The sequence below is a fragment of the Wyeomyia smithii genome, chromosome 3, assembly GCF_029784165.1.
Source record: "Wyeomyia smithii strain HCP4-BCI-WySm-NY-G18 chromosome 3, ASM2978416v1, whole genome shotgun sequence".
Classification (NCBI taxonomy): domain Eukaryota; kingdom Metazoa; phylum Arthropoda; class Insecta; order Diptera; family Culicidae; genus Wyeomyia; species Wyeomyia smithii.
This window is the reverse complement of record NC_073696.1, coordinates 211165667-211183897: the sequence shown is the minus strand read 5'-3', so window position 1 is coordinate 211183897 and position 18231 is coordinate 211165667. Positions and strand designations below refer to the sequence as shown.

Sequence of the window (18231 nt, the reverse complement as noted above, 5' to 3'; positions counted from 1 at the left end):
TAAATTGAATTTATTACATGAATCTTACTATTGAAACAATTCTGAAGCCATTACATAAGTTTCTTTACAAGCAAACATAAGAAGATGTGTTGAAGAAAATTATCAACAAGCTTCAGCAAAATATCGTCGCAATCAACAATTATGAAGACAGCTAATATACATATATTATTTGTATAATGAAAAATAAAAAAATATCAGCTAACAATGTTGAATTGTAAAAAAAAGATTTTGAATAAATCTTAGTAAATGGACAAAAATTCGCAAGCATTCGCCGGCTCTTACTCTCCCATAAATTTGTTTTTTTCTGAATCTACTCTTCCAATATTATGCCGGTCACGATTATTTAGTGAATATCGAGGAAAAATGATTCAAAATAACTTACAACCGTTGCAAAAATGCTCAATACTTCATGAACTAATGACATTTTTTTGTCCTAAGGCTTCCATTTTAAGTTCTAAAGTAGGCAATGTATGTGATTTTTTCGAGGATTGTAATAATGAACACGGGCTGAGGATGTGATATAGACTTAGAAAACATTTCCCTCGTCTAGAAGCGTTAAGCCTGTAGTACACTCTTTGTCTAATGGTCAAATATTTGACCTTCTGACATAATGGTCAAATTTATTTGACATCATGGTTGTTGTTTGCCCGTGTTTGCCCCATGTTAAAATTGGAGAGTGACAAATAATTATCTTTGACCAAATTTTTATCTGTCAAAAAGTGACAAATATTTGTACTACAGGCTTTAGATGCGTTTCTGTGGAAGGTCCGCAGGAGACTGAAGCAGTGTTGCCACATTTTCATCTGTACTGGAAGGGCAAAAATCTTTTTCATCTGTACTTTTTCTTCCGAAAATCTGTACCTTTAACATTTGTGTTGCATAGAAGGATCACTTTTGTTAACCTTGAAAACATTACAGAAGCTATATCGTCAGTTGAATTCAATACTGGCACAACTCAAAATTTATAGTTTCGAGAAAAACGCGTTTGAAAATTTGCGTCAAGAATTTCTTTTTTCATTTTCGTGAAAGTTCCAATTTAAATACTTCCCATTTTTATTGAACTTGTTTGGGCCTATCATGTGCATGTAATGAGCAAGTCATAATAATTGTAACCTCATTTTTCTGTCTTTTTGAAGATATTTTAGATTTGTGCAATAAAGGCACATCTACTTATATTTCTGGAAATATTGTGAATTTTGAAACGGGTCTTTGTGAGATGAAACTTTATAGTATTTGGCATCGTTTGCCATCAATAAATCAAAACTGCAAAATTTTGAGTTGTGCCAGTACTGAATTCAGCTGACGATATGTTATTCATCAAGTTTATGGGGCAAGACACTATTGATATATCGCAAAATATTTAGAATATGAAATATTATGATGAAATTTTTTTTTTTAATACACCCTTAATCAAAACGACATTGCTGCCAGTAGAAAGTTTGGCAGTTCACACTCGTTTATGTTGACGTTGTGTTTGTGTTTGCTTTTATCTTCAGTTGAATGAAGTATTTGTGTTCGCAGCTAGGTATTTTACATTTTTCTCCGTTCAAGGGAGTGAAAATTCAAGCAGCAAAAGAATATGCTGATGCTGACAAGAAATCTGATAGATCAAACCTAAACTGTTAGCAAAGTCGTCAATAAAGACACAGAGGTAAGCTTTAAAAAATCGCTGTTGCGGTGATAAACTTGTGTTGTAGATACTAAGTAATTAATCATCTTTTATGTTGTAGACTGTTAGTAACTCATCCAAACCTACTGATCAGAATGTTTTTTCGTTGTCAGCAGAATCTATCAAGCGTCAGGTTAATTCGAAATGAACATGGATGTGTTGGATGTGGCTTAATATAGGACTGGTTTTGATGATTTTTATCTGCGAGTATTCATTTCTTCTTTTTGATAATTGAGACTAAAGAATTTTCTTAAAATTTCCAACTATAGCCAATTTTCTCTTAACCGTTTTAGTGTACCACAACTGTTCATGATGGCCTCATCGGGAACCTCTTGGAATCAAGCTTCAAGTGTGGTAATACCTTTTTTAAAACTTTTGTTTTATTTCTTTTGAGTCCCCTGTTTTATGTTGTAAAACAAAAACTAGAAAAGAGTAAATATATTTTTTGAAATTTCACGGGTAGTAACGATAAATTCATTGAAAGGAAGCACTTTCTTGATTTAAATTTATAGTCTAGAGAAAGACACAATGTGGCTCTGAATGCAGTAGGGACCCGTTACATGCCATTGTTGGCCGGACCACCCACACCTCCGGAATGACCCAGTTGACGATTTGCGTCGCAGGTTCTGCATTGGTTGCAATTTTGTGCGTTGATTCGCAATTTCATGCTGCCACCTTGTTCATTTGAGAAGAGTTTGTAAACACCAGCAGGGCTAAGCCGTGCTTGCAGACCGTCGTATCGAATCTGAATTATTCTTCACTGATACAGTGTCGTTTCTTAAAGTGAGATGGTTGATCACCTTGGAATTTGTTCCGATAAGCGTTGCGGATGACTAAGTGAATTCAACACAAACTAACCGGTGTTACTTATATGAGAGAATACGCCTCATACGATTAACCTATCTTATCCTAAAATTAATTGAACAAGAATATGTTAGCTTCGTTGCACGCATATCTTTTTTTTATAGGATTTCGTGTAAGTATCAATAAGTTTTACAAGTTTGACTGCCGTCATTTGAAATTGTAGAGATTACAGTTCTGGTTGCTAATATGTGTGGTTTCTAGTTTATATATTAATCATTGAGAACGGTAAGATGTCAGCTTTAAATAGAGTTAGATCTTTCTGGGTCCATGATGTATGAATATGTAACAATTGCCGGCTGGTTGTACTGGAAAGCGTGGCTGAATGGAAGAAATCGACGAACAGCATTCGGGATAAGCAAGGCCAAGTAGGCGCCTGGTGTTTGAGAGCACCTCTTCGATTAAGAGCCGTAAGCCAGATGGCAGGTATAAAAGCGAATTTGCGCGGCTGAGGCAACAACGAAGCAATCACGAATCAATCAATCCCTCAAAATAACGCTACAAAGCACGTAGTAGTTTTATATCGGTGATTGATATAAAATTTTGCCACCGTTTTTCTATTCATTGAAAATAATAATAATAATTTGTATTTCGCCTTTAGTTACTCAACCAAAAATTTGAACTAAATAAATAAACCTAGCTTTCTTTAGATATATGGAGACATGCGGAAGTGATAAAATTGTGAACGTATAGATAGGAAAAAAATTAATTGTATGCATATTTAGTTTTTTTTTGGCTTAAAATTAGTTTATTTGACACGGCACGATACATTTTCTGTTTTACTGAGCCAAGTACAATTCGTATTAATTCTACGTTAGCAGGGAAAAGAGCGAGGCCTTTTTTTTTATTCTCGCGGCCGACTACGAGCTAGTGGGGATTTAAGGTGAGAGGAGGGGAGATACAATTCTTGCTTAAAACTACTTAAGATATACGATCTATTTGTGTTTGGACTGGTGTTCTTTTTTGTTTTTTAAACATAGATTTAGGCTCTTCGTGTTCGTGTCTCCAGCGTCGTATACGGGTATTCTGACAAATAGACAAAAGAATATTAAATTTTAATGTCAGTCTTTTTCAAATAACAGTACAGTTGTGTCATGTACTGAAGATCACCGCTTCCCAGAATGTCTCTAACGGGAACGTTCGGTTGTTTTCCTCGGGCCCGGAGGGAATCTATAAGCTCGGACCTAACATCACAGAATTCGGCACACGACCAAACAACATGCTCGATGTCATGGTAGCCATCGCCACAAACGCAGTGATTACTGTCTACAAGCCCTATACGAAAGAGATGCGTGTTTAACGTGTAGTGATTGGACATAAGTCTGGACATCACGCGAATGAAGTCCCGACCGACATCCAACCCCTTGAACCATGCTTTCGTCGATACCTTAGGAAAAGTGGAATGTAGCCACCGTCCCAGTTCATCTGAGTTCCATGATGATTGCCAACTGTTGAGTGTTCTCTGACGCAAAATGCTATAAAATTCATCATAAGCAATTGGTCTTTTATAAATATCGCCATCAATAGCACCCACCTTAGCTAAAGAGTCAGCCTTTTCATTACCCGGAATCGAGCAATGAGAAGGGACCCACGCTAAGGTAACCCGGTAATTTTTATCTGTTAAAGCACTTAAAAACCGCCGTATTTTCCCCAGGAAATACGGGGTGTGCTTCACAGGCTTCATCGATCGCAGAGCCTCAATGGCACTGAGACTATCTGTGAAGATGAAGTAGTGGTATATGGGTAGGGTTTCGATGATTCCAAGAGAGTACTGAATAGCAGCAAGTTCTGCGACGTACACGGAAGCAGGAGCATCGAGTTTGTAGGAGGCGGTAAAATTTTCGTAGAAAACACCGAAGCCAGTGGACTCATCTAGATTAGATCCGTCAGTGTAAAACCTTTTATCATAACTAACATGTTTAAACTTATTGGAAAAAATCTTAGGGATCTCTTGGGGTCGCAATTGATCCGGGATACCATGTCTTGTTTCATGGTGGTGTCGAAGAATACAGCATTATTAGAAGTATCTAAAAGTGCGACATTGGAGGAATCGTATCAAAAAGGATTAATATCTTGAGCCATATAGTCAAAATATAAAGTCATAAATCTGGATTGAGATTGAAGGTCGACCAACCTCTCGAAATTTTCAATTACTAATGGGTTCATAACTGTGCATCGAATTAGCAACCGGTAAGAGAGATTCCAAAAACGATGTTTCAACGGAAGAATACCCGCTAACACTTCAAGACTCATCGTATGGGTCGACTGCATGCAACCCAAGGCAATACGCAAACAACGATATTGTATTCTCTCTAATTTTATAATGTGCGTGTTCGCGGCGGAGCGAAAGCAGAAACAGCCGTACTCAAGAACTGACAATATCGTTGTTTGGTATAACCTTAGAAGGTCTCCTGGGTGAGCACCCCACCATATTCCGGTAATCGTACGAAGAAAATTAATCCTCTGTTGGCATTTTTGTGTCAGATACCTAATATGACAAGCCCAGGTGCATTTAGAGTCGAACCAGACCCCGAGATATTTAGCGACTAAAACCTGAGAGATCGTTTTACCCGTTAGTAGGAGCTGCAGCTGAGCTGGGTTATGCTTCCTATAAAAAACGACGAACTCAGTTTTCTCCGGAGAGAATTCGATACCCAGCTTAAGAGCCCATTCAGACAAATTGTCTAAGGTATCTTGCAATGGTCCTTGCAAATCGCTAGCCTCGCTACCAGTAATGGATACAACGCTATCGTCTGCAAGTTGCCTTAGCGTGCATGAATTTGCAAGACATTCATCGATGTCATTGCCGTAAAAATTATATAAGAGAGGACTTAAACATGAGCCCTGGGGAAGGCCCATGTAACTAATTCGGGAAGTTGTCGAATCGCCATGTGAGAAATACATATGCTTTTCTGACAACAAATTGAGCAAAAAGTTATTCAAATTTGGTGAAAGTCCCTGCGAATGAAGTTTCGCGCTTAAAACTTCTACAGAGACAGAGTCAAAAGCCCCCTTAATATCCAAGAACGCAGAAGCCATTTGCTCTTTTCGAGCAAATGCGAGTTGAATTTCAGTAGAAAGCAACGCTAGGCAATCGTTCGTCCCTTTGCCCCGGCGAAAGCCAAATTGAGTATCTGAAAGTAAACCGTTTGTTTCGACCCATTTGTCTAACCGTAAGAGGATAATTTTCTCCATTAATTTCCGGAGGCAAGAGAGCATCGCAATCGGCCTATATGAATTGTGATCAGATGCAGTTTTCCCGGGTTTCCGAATAACAATGACTTTTACCTCCCTCCAGTCATGCGGAACAATATTTAGCTCAAGAAACTTGTTGAACAAATTCAAAAAGCGTCTTTTTGCAGAGTCGGGTAGATTCTTCAACAGGTTGAATTTTATTCTATCTAACCCTGGAGCCTTATTGTTGCACGACAGAAGAGCCATTGAAAATTCCAACATCGAAAATGGAGGCTCTTCCGTAGTTACTATAAACGCGTCGCGAAAGGTTTTCTGTTTCGGTACAGAGTCTGGACAGACCCTTTTGGCAAAATCGAGTATCAAGCGATCTGAATACTCCTCACTCTCATTCGAAACGTCACGGTTCCGCATGCGCCTGGCGGTATCCCAAAGAGTGCTCATCGCTGTTTCCCTCGACAACGCGTTTACGAACCGCCGCCAGTTCCCGCGTTTTTTCGCCTTTACTAAGCTCTTCATCTGCCTGCCCAGTGCCTCGTACTTTCGGAGTAGGTTGACAGTGCCGTACTCCCGGTAGTCCTTATACGCCGCGGACCTTCGCGCGTACAGCTCAGAGCACTCTTTGTCCCACCATTTGCTGGGAGGGCGCTGTCTAATCGTTACCCCGGGTATCGGTTTCGTCTGAGCTTGAGTCGCGGCGTCGATTATCAAGCCAGCTAAGAACGCGTATTCTTCCTCCGGAGGAAGTTCCTCGTGAGTCTCGATAGATTCCGCTATAATAGACTCATAACGCTTCCAATCAATATTACGTGTAAGGTCGTAGGAAATATTGATTGGGTTCGGGGGAGTTGAACCATTAGCAATTGATATAACGATTGGAAGATGATCACTACCGTGGGGATCGTTGATTACACGTGTCGCTTCCCCAGTATTCAAAAGTGTCATATTGAAGTCGTCGATCAAGTTACAAATTGAAGAAGATCGGTTGTCGTCGTACAGCGACCCCCATAGCGAACAGTGAGAGTTAAAATCTCCCAAAATCAAAAAAGGTGCGGGAAGCAATTCTGCTATATCAAGGAGTTGCTTCTGTTCAATCCGCGCGGATGGGGGAATATATAACGAAACAAGGCAAAGGTCTTTTCCATTCATATTCGTTTGAATGGCAACAACTTCAATATTCGAGATCGAGGGGAGGTCGATTCTGAAAAAAGAATAGCACTTTTTGATCCCTAAAAGTACCCCTCCACCGGGTGAGTCTCGATCTCGACGAATGATGTTAAAATCGTGGAAATTAAGTTGGTCATTTGAATTGAGAAAAGTTTCACAGAGCGCGAACGCATCACAATTGTATGTGTTTATCAAATGTGAAAATAAATGAAATTTGGACTTGATACTTCTGCAGTTCCACTGTAACACAGTGACAAAATTCCTAACCTTATTCGACGTATTAGTCATCGAAAGATACGATAGCTGAAATGAGGGGCCAAGTTGCTGTGAGTTGCTTCAAAAAGGTTTTCACTGTAGGGCAAAGGGCAAGAAGAATGTTTTGAAGGGGATCTGGTACGTTGAATGTTTCAAATATCCAGTCCACAATATCAGAGAATTTTATGAACCCTGTTTCTTTTATGTCTTCTGATCGAGAAATGGGTGCACGAGGGGTTTTTGGTGCCCCAGGAAGCGGTGGGTACTCCTGGTTTGATTTGAAATTAAATCCGGGGGGTACTTGCTTCGGTTTTTCTTCACCGCTTCCTTTTTGTGTTGTCTTATTGGTCATTCCAATCTAGGGGTTATCTTACGGTTATCTTACGACCTTTGCGAGAAAGATTAGGAGAGTTGAGCATTCTCCTCTTCCTAGATCCCTCTGGCAAGGCATAGGAACACCCTTTGACGGGATCGTCAGATGTACCCTCATCAGTTGGCAAGAAGGAAAAGATGTTTCCTGTCGAGGGTGGCTCAGCCCTCTTAAGCATTTCTGCAAAAGAGCGCTTCGATCGTTCCTTAAGGGAACGCTTAATTTTTTCCTCGCGCTGTTTGTACGCGGGACATGCCGGAAGGTCATGCCGAGTTCTCTCGCAATAAAGACACTTTTCAGTATCCCCACTGCAAGCGTTCTCAGCATGATTGCCTCCGCACTTGCTACAGCGTGCCTTGTTGCAGCAGTAGGTGGCTGTGTGACCTAACTGCTTACAGTTTTGGCAATGCATGACCCGCGGTACGAACAGGCGTACAGGTAGACGAACCCTGTCCAAGGGGACGTAGTTCGGCAGCGCGGATATACGAATGTTACTCGGAAGGAATCCGAAGAGAGGAATTTCTTCTTCCCTTCTTCGATGGATACTGAATGCAATTGCTTGCAATCCAGTATCTTTACACTTTGCATCAAGGGGTTTTTAAAACAGCCAACTCCATGACGCAAAATGTTATCGACAGTGAGATTCCCCTCGGTAATCACACCGTCGATTTCTACATCCTTGGCAGGGATGTACACGCGATACTCTCTCGTGAAGAGCTCGTAGCCAGCAATTTCGTTTGCTTGCTTCAAGCTACTCACGACAACTCGCAGTTTGTTCGGCCTCACCTTCGTAATCTCGGTTACGGCCGAAAAATGTTTTGCCAGGTCTTTGCCAATTTGAATAATATTCAATGGCTTCTTTATGGGCCGGAAAAAAACGTAGGGACCGCCAGCGGCATCTGGGTAAGCTTTTACCCGTACTTCCGGTACTCTTGGTACAGGACTTGGCAAAGGGGAGGGCACAGGGGAAGATAGGGGTGAGCTGATGGGAGAAATTTCAATTTCTTCCCCGTTTGTTTCCACATCCAGAAAAAGTTGCACCTGCATGTCGTCCATTTTGCGGGAGCGTTACGCTCTACCGCACACGAACGATAAATATTCGAATATGGGGGGGGGGGAGGTTCAAGTAGTTGATATTAAATTTTAAAAACAATTTTTCAATCTACAATGGATCAAATAAAAAAAAAGACAGTAATACTAATACTAATAACAATAGTAATAATAATAATAATGATAATAATTGTAGTAATAATAATAATAAAAACAATAATAATATCAATAATAATATTAATAATAATATTATAACATAGTAATAATATTGATAATAATAGTAAAAATTCTAAAGGTAATACTTCACCGAACGTTTAAGTCGAGAACGACCTCACGGCTGATAGTTGGATTAATCGAGTGTCTCCGCAGAACAAACAATGACGATCCAGCTTCGTGTTGTGACACAGTGGCCGTATCTTACACGCGACCTTGTAGATGCCACTTGTAGTTGACTTCCACTCGCTCGATCGTATGGTGGTCCGTGCTGCTAGCGGGGTAACAGCGGTGCGGGAGAATTATTCTTGCTGATATATCGGCTGCGTATCGAATCACTGGCGGGGTAGCCTGCCCCTACCAGTGTGCAGATGTTTCTGCCGATATACAACAGGCTATTGTTATCGCGCAACACAAGAACTAATCGACAAAAAAAACACCCGTACGATAACTCGTGTATTGTTATTTTGCGAACTCAAATGAGGATAAACAATTTGCGTCTAATCGAGACGAAAGCAAAACAACGAATGAATGTATGCATATTTATTAAATAAGCTTTTTTGTTACAGTGTTGTCTTTGACAAAGTTAGTACTAATGCGTGCTTCAAGCACGCGATTCCATGAATCGTCTCGTACGATCAACTGAAAGAGAGTGCCAACCAAACCAATGTTGACTTTTTTATATTTTTAATTTCAGTATCATTGTCACGAATCTTGAACGAGTGTTTTTCTCCTGATGTTGTATTTTTCAAATTAAGACAACCTTTTGAATTTTCAAATAGCATCGAAGTATCGGAGATTTCCCCTTCTTTAGCGGTTTGAACATTGCCATGGTTTACAGCGTTGGCAAGCTGTCGGTTTTTTTTATTGGCACTGTCGTTTTCTGTTTCTTCGCAGTGTTCGCTGTTTCCAAAATAATTTGCATGTTCGCAAACTGGCTTTTGATTTTCGTTATTTGTTTCTATATCATCCAAACTGTCACTATCTGTAAAGCTAGTTACATTAATGAATTCAAATTGCTCCAAATTTGATTTATTATGTATTGAATCGGTCATATCTATATCGTTTACAGCAATACCTACATCTATAAGTAGCTCTTTAGCTTCAGATTTCGCTCTAAACACTTGCGTTTTAATTTCGCTTTCCAACGGAAGCTGTTCCAAAATGATACGCTTCTCTTGTATACGGGACAATGCAGGCATATGAATCAAGTTGCTGTTTCTATACATGATATCGTATTTCATGTGTACGCGTTACAATTTATCTGTGAATTCCTTAGCAGTGAAATTTATCACAGTTTGATTCGTTGTAGCCATTGAGCGTAATTGTCTGAATAGTTTTTCACATGGCTGACTGGAAAGACAGTCTAATAAAAATTGTTCTGGTGCGCCACGATCTCTGCAATCAACCATGAATAAAATCATTGCATGTGCAAGAAACTCGAGTGACAAGTAACCATTTGTGCTAATACACAATTTAAGATTATGATGATTATTTTTACAAAAGTTTCGCCAGCCACGCACAACAAAATTAGCCGTCCTGAAAAATAGAATGAGTATTAGTAGAAGAAAGTATGATTGTAGGACAGGTTTAAGTGCGAACTAAACCAATCTCACTCTCGGTAAAAAATAATCAACACACGAATTAACTAACAAATGTGTGAGTAGTTGGCTGGATGAAGTTCTAGTGTTCAATTAGAAGCTGAGCGCATAGCCCCTAAAGACGGCTTTAGCGAGATAAGCTTCACCATAAAATACACTGACACTAAAGGTTGAGTCCTGAAATGACTAACTGAAGAGAAAAATAGAACCTAGGAAATTGATCTCAAGTAACTTATCATTTCTGGGTTGATCAGTTTAAGTGTTGGTCCAAACTTCATCTCATCCTTGATTTCTATATCTGAGATAGCGAGGAGATGCTTAGCTTTACTGTGGTTAGTAATAAGTTCTTTAGGATGTTGTTTCGATATTGTATATGTTCCTTGAAATAAAAATACCATGAGAATATTATGAAATCATGTTACCTTTTTTTGTTAGAGTTAAGTTAGAGTTATGAGCATAGTTGTATACACTAAGGTCGCTTTTTACGCGTTTTTTTTTGCGCGGCCTTTTTTACGCGGAACATTTATTTGACACGGCACAATTCTGGCACCTACTTATAAAAATCTAATATTCACACTAATTCCATAACAATTTGTAGTGTGAACAACCATGATACGTTTGTTAGTTGAAAACTTATCATTCACTATTTCAATAATCTATATATAAAACTTAATAGCATAGAGCAGCGGTTCCCAATCTTTTTTTGTTCGCGTACCCTTTGTTGTTGAAGTTTTATGTTATAAGAGCAAGATTGAACAACAAATAAGTTATAATAATAAATTCTTTACTAGCATTACTGATTTTTCATTCGCGTACCCCTAAAGGCTTTCCAGTACCCCCTGGAGTACGCGTACCCCAGATTGAGAACCGCTGGTATAGAGGAAGTACAAACGCATGATAATAGAGGTATATTCATTTTAAACATCTCACCTATTTGTAAGTCAGCGTTTAACATTCTGTTACGAAATTTGTTGACAGCGTGTACCATGTCTTGTACATTGATCGGCGTTTCAAGATGATCATGGGTTATAAACCATTCACCCCATCTAGCTGAAACATTGGTATTTTCAAATGCACGAACTTTCATTGCTTTCAACAATCGTGGATCTCCATCGGAAGCGTTTGCTATTACAGTAATACCTGCTAGTCGCAGCATTCGCTCTGTGTAACTCCATCGATTCAAAACATCTCTGTATCCAAATTTGTTATCCGAACATGTATGGTACAACACATATGGTGCCGCATTAGAAGCCAGTGGAAGAGCCAATTGTACATATGCATACTTTTCTTTTGAATACTTTTCGATGTCATTCTTCATTTTATATGGAGTAGAGGCTCTGAAAAGATTTGTATTTGGTAGACCGTTTTCGGACAACGGTGAAACTAGGCCACTCAAACAATTGGTTGCTTAATCGTATTCAACTGTAGCAACTATTCTTTTTGCGTCTTCGCAAAGTGTTACAAACAGTGGAAAATTGTTTTGCACAAGATATGTCTTCAATCCATCAATATCTAATATACCTTCTCTGATATGAACGGTTTTTTCGTTCAAATGACGTTGAACTGTTTTAACTGACATAGTTGAAATATTTTCTAACATATACTCAAAATGACTGTTTCCAGCAGAAAGATATTCTAAAGCAAAAATGTCTTTTTCTAGCTCTGTATAGCGCCTGGAATTTTTTTGTTGATCGTTGGTCCTACGAGGCACAGTCACAAGCGTGTTCAGTAATTTGCTACTCTGTCCGCTCCCAGTTGAAAATGAAGTGAAGATTGCGGGATTTTCTGGAACATCAGCAATAAATTACAAATTGATCGTATAATACAGTGATGAAGATGCAAGTCACATTACTTATTTTCGACACGAGGTAATTATTTTTTAGTGACGATCTTTCATTTTCAATAAACTGGAAATATTTTAAAAATATAGAAAAATTAAAAATATGGGAGAAGATATGCCTTTGTTCAAATACACATTTTTCGAAAATTTCGTTTTGCTCAAAAATGCATTGTTTTGAAGTAGAATACTTCTCTCAGGAAGTTCGGCTACATAGGGATGTGAAATGAAAATCTAAAACCGAAAAAAGTGAAAAATATGTCCAATTTCAAATGCTAATAAGTCGGTTAGTATTCGATGGATATCCTTCGTTCTTGCAGCAATAGATTGGAAAATCTTCTAAGATTCTTCCCAAAATATAAAATTGTAATTTTATTATCCACACTATTGTACTATTGAAAATAGTCAAGCCTTGTCAAAACGAAAAATTCGACCTCTGATTGGTCGTTATATGATTGCTTCCCAAGCACGGTCGACAGAATCATATACCTTGCAATTGAAAACATGCTATTTGGCCTATATAAGAGCCTGTGTCAGCCGAAGCCGCTCATAATAGTTCTAGACAGCGACAACAGCAGTCGTCCTTCCTTAGCAGCAGCACTAGCCCTGTGGTTGGTCACCACATCTCAGGAGCAGCGCGGTTTTTCTCAGCGTGTGTCGTCAGACTGCCATGCCCCGTGTTGGGGCAGCATGAAGATTGCCATCAGGAAATCCAATTTTGGAAATCAAAATGCCTTTTTCAAGGCAAATAAACAAGTCATTAAAAGTTAATAATTTTTGACAACGCAAGCAAGCATTCTGTGTTGGATCCTAGCAATTTGAATCTGTCGCGCCCGGCTAATTCACTGAATGTGAAATAGCTTCCACAGTGCATGTTGTCCGTATATCTCAATTCCCCCACTGTGAGGGCAGCTCAAAGGTTGCGATCAGCAACCGATTTTGAACCGCAAAATGCCTTTTTCAAGGCAAATAAACGAATAATTGAAGGTTAATAATTTTCTGGCATCAACACAAGCGGACATTCTGTGCGGGATGCAATCAAATTCTGTTGTGGTTGTCTAATTTTTACTTTATTTAGTAAACCCCCCACTGTAGGGGCAGCGCAAAGGCTGCGATCAGCATAACCGACTTTGAAAAAAAAAAACTGCCCTGTGAGACCGCATTCACAAAGACAGTTAGTTCGACTATGCAGAGCTAATATGAAGTCGATTCAATCAATTAGCATCAACAGAATTTTGTCGTCTCCCAGCTGCCAAGTTGCAACGTGATGCAACACGCAACAGCGAGCAAACGAAATCGCTTGATGTTACAAACCGCAATAAGATACGAGTTAAAACCGTTGCGTGTGTGAGAGCAAGAGCACCATCGGTGTTTATTCGCTGGATACAAAAGTCAAATGCGAATTGAGGAATAATTTGTCTGAAGAACATTAGGGCATGGAACAACTGAACTGAAAGGCGTGGCCTATTTCGTAACACCCTTCGACTATAAAAGAGTGTTTCTGGGAAAACTAGCTACATTCATTAGTCGGAAGGTGAGCTGGATGGACCGTCCGGGTTGCGCCTGTGGCTGCCTTCAAATTAAACAAATCACTGTGGTTGGTCACCACGTCTCAGGCCTCTGCCTGAGAACGAACGCCAACGCGAGCGATCGGGCGAGATTTTTGCCGTACATCGGCCGGCACTTCCTCTAATGGAAAAGTTGGATCATTTTGTTCAGAAGAATGAACAATTGTTCTTTTGAGGACAAATAAAACACTTAATTTGAAGAGTTAATAGTTTTGGGTACCAGTAGCAGTATGGTAACAGCCTCAGCGGTAGGTGCAGCCGGTACTTCCATGAGGCGGATGTTATAAGGAAGTAAATGGAAGCAGCACGGCGAAACAGTTCGGGTGTGCTTAGACGCGCGTCATTTTTCGTTGTTGATATTATTCCCCACATGAAACGACGCGCTTTCGTACGATAGCGGCGGTATGAGCGGTAGATGCATTTGCCAACACTTACTCCAGTAAAGCCGAGTCTAATTTTCAATGTGAAAACACCTTTCTATTGTGTTGGCCGTGCGCATTAGGCCTCTGCCAGGCTAAACGCGAAAAGCGGCGCGAACCGATTCGCCCGGCCGTAGGTTAATGTACAGCCTTAAGTAGAGCTGTGTAAAAGTATTCTACTTCAACCTTGCGGTCGTGGCTTTGCACACAACCCTCCTGTGATTTTTTAATGATACATAAAAATTGGTGTAGCTTCACAACTCGATTGGAAAACGTTACCAGAACCTGATTGAAAGGAGACAAAATCTGACATAAGCAACGCACTCGTGAAAAAAAAACAGGCGTCTAATTTAAAATCACAAAGCTGACCTGTTTTGATTATTTATTTTTTGAGAAACAACCTGGTATTACATACTTTTTGTTGCCTCTTCCAAAAATAATTAAAAAAAAAATTCCCACAAAATCTTTGTCTTACGAAATACTCATTATTCAATACATCAAATATATAAAACTTTAGAATAGGATATTCTAAAACTAATGAAAAACTATTGACGAGAAAACTCGTTGCCTTTGAGTATGTCTCGAGTCGCGGAACTGGTCCATCGAGCAAGCCATCGTATGCTCAAATCTCGACTGAAATAGTCATTGAGATACAAAACTTATAAACGTTGGCTACGAAAGTTTCGTGAAACGATGTGAGCACCTGAGCATTGCCTTTTTGCATTTTTTTTTTCGATTTCACACTACTTCGTAACATTCTCTTAACGATTTTACAACAACAATGATACATAGCCATGTTGGGTGGGAGAGTTCGACTGTAAATGGTATCAATAATTGGGATTTCGGCTTAGCAGTCATTCATCTCAGAATTCAGAACGAAGTTATTGTCATTCGTCCCAACGTTTAAGCACTTATTGGATGAATGACTGCTAAGCCGAAATCCCAATTATTCATAGCCTCATGCATAGTTTATAATTCGACTTCAAAAGTGTTGTAGGAGAGTTTATCTCACTATTAATTTGCTTTAAGTTTTTCCACTACATGGTTTAAAAATCCATAACCGTTTAAGCTATTGTTGGATAATAATGATTTTTAAATATGTTTCTAATTTAATATAATCATTTCCGAACTGTTAGCAAAGTCGTCAATAAAGACACAGAGGTAAGCTTTAAATAATCGCTGTTGCGGTGATAAACTTGTGTTGTAGATACTAAGTAATTTATCATCTTTTATGTTGTAGACTGTTAGTAACTCATCCAAACCAACTGATCAGAATGTTTTCTCGTTGTCAGCAGAATCTATCAAGCGTCAGGTTAGTTCGAAATGAACATGGATGTGTTGGATGTGGCTTAATATAGGACTGGTTTTGATGATTTTTATCTGCGAGTATTTATTTCTTCTTTTTGATAATTGAGACTAAAGAATTTTCTTAAAATTTCCAACTATAGCCAATTTTCTCTTAACCGTTTTAGTGTACCACAACTGTTCATGATGGCCTCATCGGGAACCTTTTGGAATAAAGCTTCAAGTGTGGTAATACCTTTTTTAAAACTTTTGTTTTATTTCTTTTGAGTCCCCTGTTTTATGTTGTAAAACAAAAACTAGAAAAGAGTAAATATATTTTTTGAAATTTCACGGGTAGTAACGATAAATTCATTGAAAGGAAGCACTTTCTTGATTTAAATTTATAGTCTAGAGAAAGACACAATGTGGCTCTGAATGCAGTAGGGACCCGTTACATGCCATTGTTGGCCGGACCACCCACACCTCCGGAATGACCCAGTTGACGATTTGCGTCGCAGGTTCTGCATTGGTTGCAATTTTGTGCGTTGATTCGCAATTTCATGCTGCCACCTTGTTCATTTGAGAAGAGTTTGTAAACACCAGCAGGGCTAAGCCGTGCTTGCAGACCGTCGTATCGAATCTGAATTATTCTTTACTGATACAGTGTCGTTTCTTAAAGTGAGATGGTTGATCACCTTGGGATTTGTTCCGATAAGCGTTGCAGATGACTAAGTGAATTCAACACAAACTAACCGGTGTTACTTATATGAGAGAATACGCCTCATACGATTAACCTATCTTATCCTAAAATTAATTGAACAGGAATATGTTAGCTTCGTTGCACGCATATCTTTTTTTAATAGGATTTCGTGTAAGTATCAATAAGTTTTACAAGTTTGACTGCCGTCATTTGAAATTGTAGAGATTATAGTTCTGGTTTCTAATATGTGTGATTTCTAGTTTATGTATTAATCATTGAGAACGGTAAGATGTCAGCTTTAAATAGAGTTAGATCTTTCTGGGTCCATGATGTATGAATATGTAACATTTGCCGGCTGGTTGTACTGGAAAGCGTGGCTGAATGGAAGAAATCGACGAACAGCATTCGGGATAAGCAAGGCCAAGTAGGCGCCTAGTGTTTGAGAGCACCTCTTCGATTAAGAGCCGTAAGCCAGAAGTCAGGTATAAAAGCGAATTTGCGCGGCCGAGGCAACACAACGAAGCAATCACGAATCAATCAATCCCTTAAAATAACGCTACAAAGCACGTAGTAGTTTTATATCGGTGATTGATATAAAATTTTGCCACCGTTTTTCTATTCATTGAAAAAAATAATAATAATTTGTATTTCGCCTTTAGATACTCAACAAAAAATTTTAATTAAATAAAAAAATCTAGCTTTCTATAGATATATGGAGACATGCGACTTCAAAAGTGTTGTAGGAGAGTTTATCTTACTATTAATTTGCTTTAAGTTTTTCCACTACATGGTTTTAAAATCCATAACCGTTTAAGCAATTTTTGGATAATAATGATTGATAAATATGTTTCTAATTTAATATAATCATTTCCGAATATACTTGTTTTACAAGCATTTTAACATTAACGTAGTGAGAAACGATATTGATAACTATATTTTTTAATAATAATGTACATTTTGCTTCTACAATTTTGTTAAGTTTACCCCGCCTGATTTATTTCTGACTACGCCCAAGAGCAAGTCTTTTCTAACTTCTAGTAACTAAATTGAAACTGGTTCCTAAAAAAAGCTAAATATTATTTGTTTTGTATTGGAACGAATGATAAGAACTAGAAAAAAAAATCAAATATGTACGTAACTAAAATGATATCATTAAACCGAATCACGAATAACATTCTCGCTAATTACAATATTTCGGGGAAGGTCACCCTCTCCTAACTACCCTTGGCTGCGCCTATGGATCAAGGTTCATACATACATGCAAGCACATAAGCATCTATTAAAGCACATACAGAATGAGTGCAAATACAAAATACATAAATACAGAATAGGTTCAAATACAAAACGCAACATACAAATATGTACTTTATCCGTATAACATTTTGTCCTTTCGGTAGAAATTTTTAATATTTAATTCGGAATCTCATATTATAACACGGCGTAAATTTAAAAATGCACGCGGACAAATGTCACAAAAAACTAAGTTAAAGTATATTATGAAAAAAAAAATCAAATATTTTGCACAGAAAACATTCGGAACAGACACAATTAAAACACTTACTGTTAGGTAGTACATCAGCAGTACTCATATGTGTGTTGGTTGCGAATACATCATTGATTGGGCCGCATTCCAAAATGTCGTACTCTTGGTACTCGTCGTCGGACATACTGTAACAATCCGATCTATCGTTTGAGTGTGATAAGCACACTGCTTCATATTGCGGGACGTCACTTGAGTCGATGGGTACTTCTACCCGACGCCGCTTCGTTGTTGGTTCAATATGCTTTTCAAAATGCTTAACTAAATTAGAAATGCTCCATTTTCTTCCTGGTAGTTTTACGATTTTCAGAAATTTGGGAGTACCATTGAAGGTGGGTACACATAAGCCACATGATATGTAGCCTATACACGAGCCGCCTGTCCCTTTTTCTAAATTGATTTCAAGTTTCTTCAAAGAGTTCATCAAACGATGGAAAAGTGGATTATCAGGTGACCTTAAAATATAAACGAAAAATTTAATAATTTATTCCAATTGTACCACCTT

The 18231-nt window shown here is 38.5% G+C and overlaps 1 long non-coding RNA gene and 1 pseudogene across 1 annotated transcript; one reads left to right on the top strand and one right to left on the bottom strand.

Moving 5' to 3' along the window:
- Window positions 1-1431: 1431 nt before the first annotated feature.
- LOC129732709 (uncharacterized) lies at window positions 1432-2125 on the top strand. Its single transcript, XR_008729321.1, has 3 exons — window positions 1432-1651; window positions 1731-1876; window positions 1963-2125. It is a non-coding gene; the product is annotated as an uncharacterized LOC129732709 (long non-coding RNA).
- A 7298-nt stretch (window positions 2126-9423) lies between these two features.
- On the bottom strand, window positions 9424-17853 carry LOC129729035 (uncharacterized; annotated as a pseudogene).
- Window positions 17854-18231: the final 378 nt, after the last annotated feature.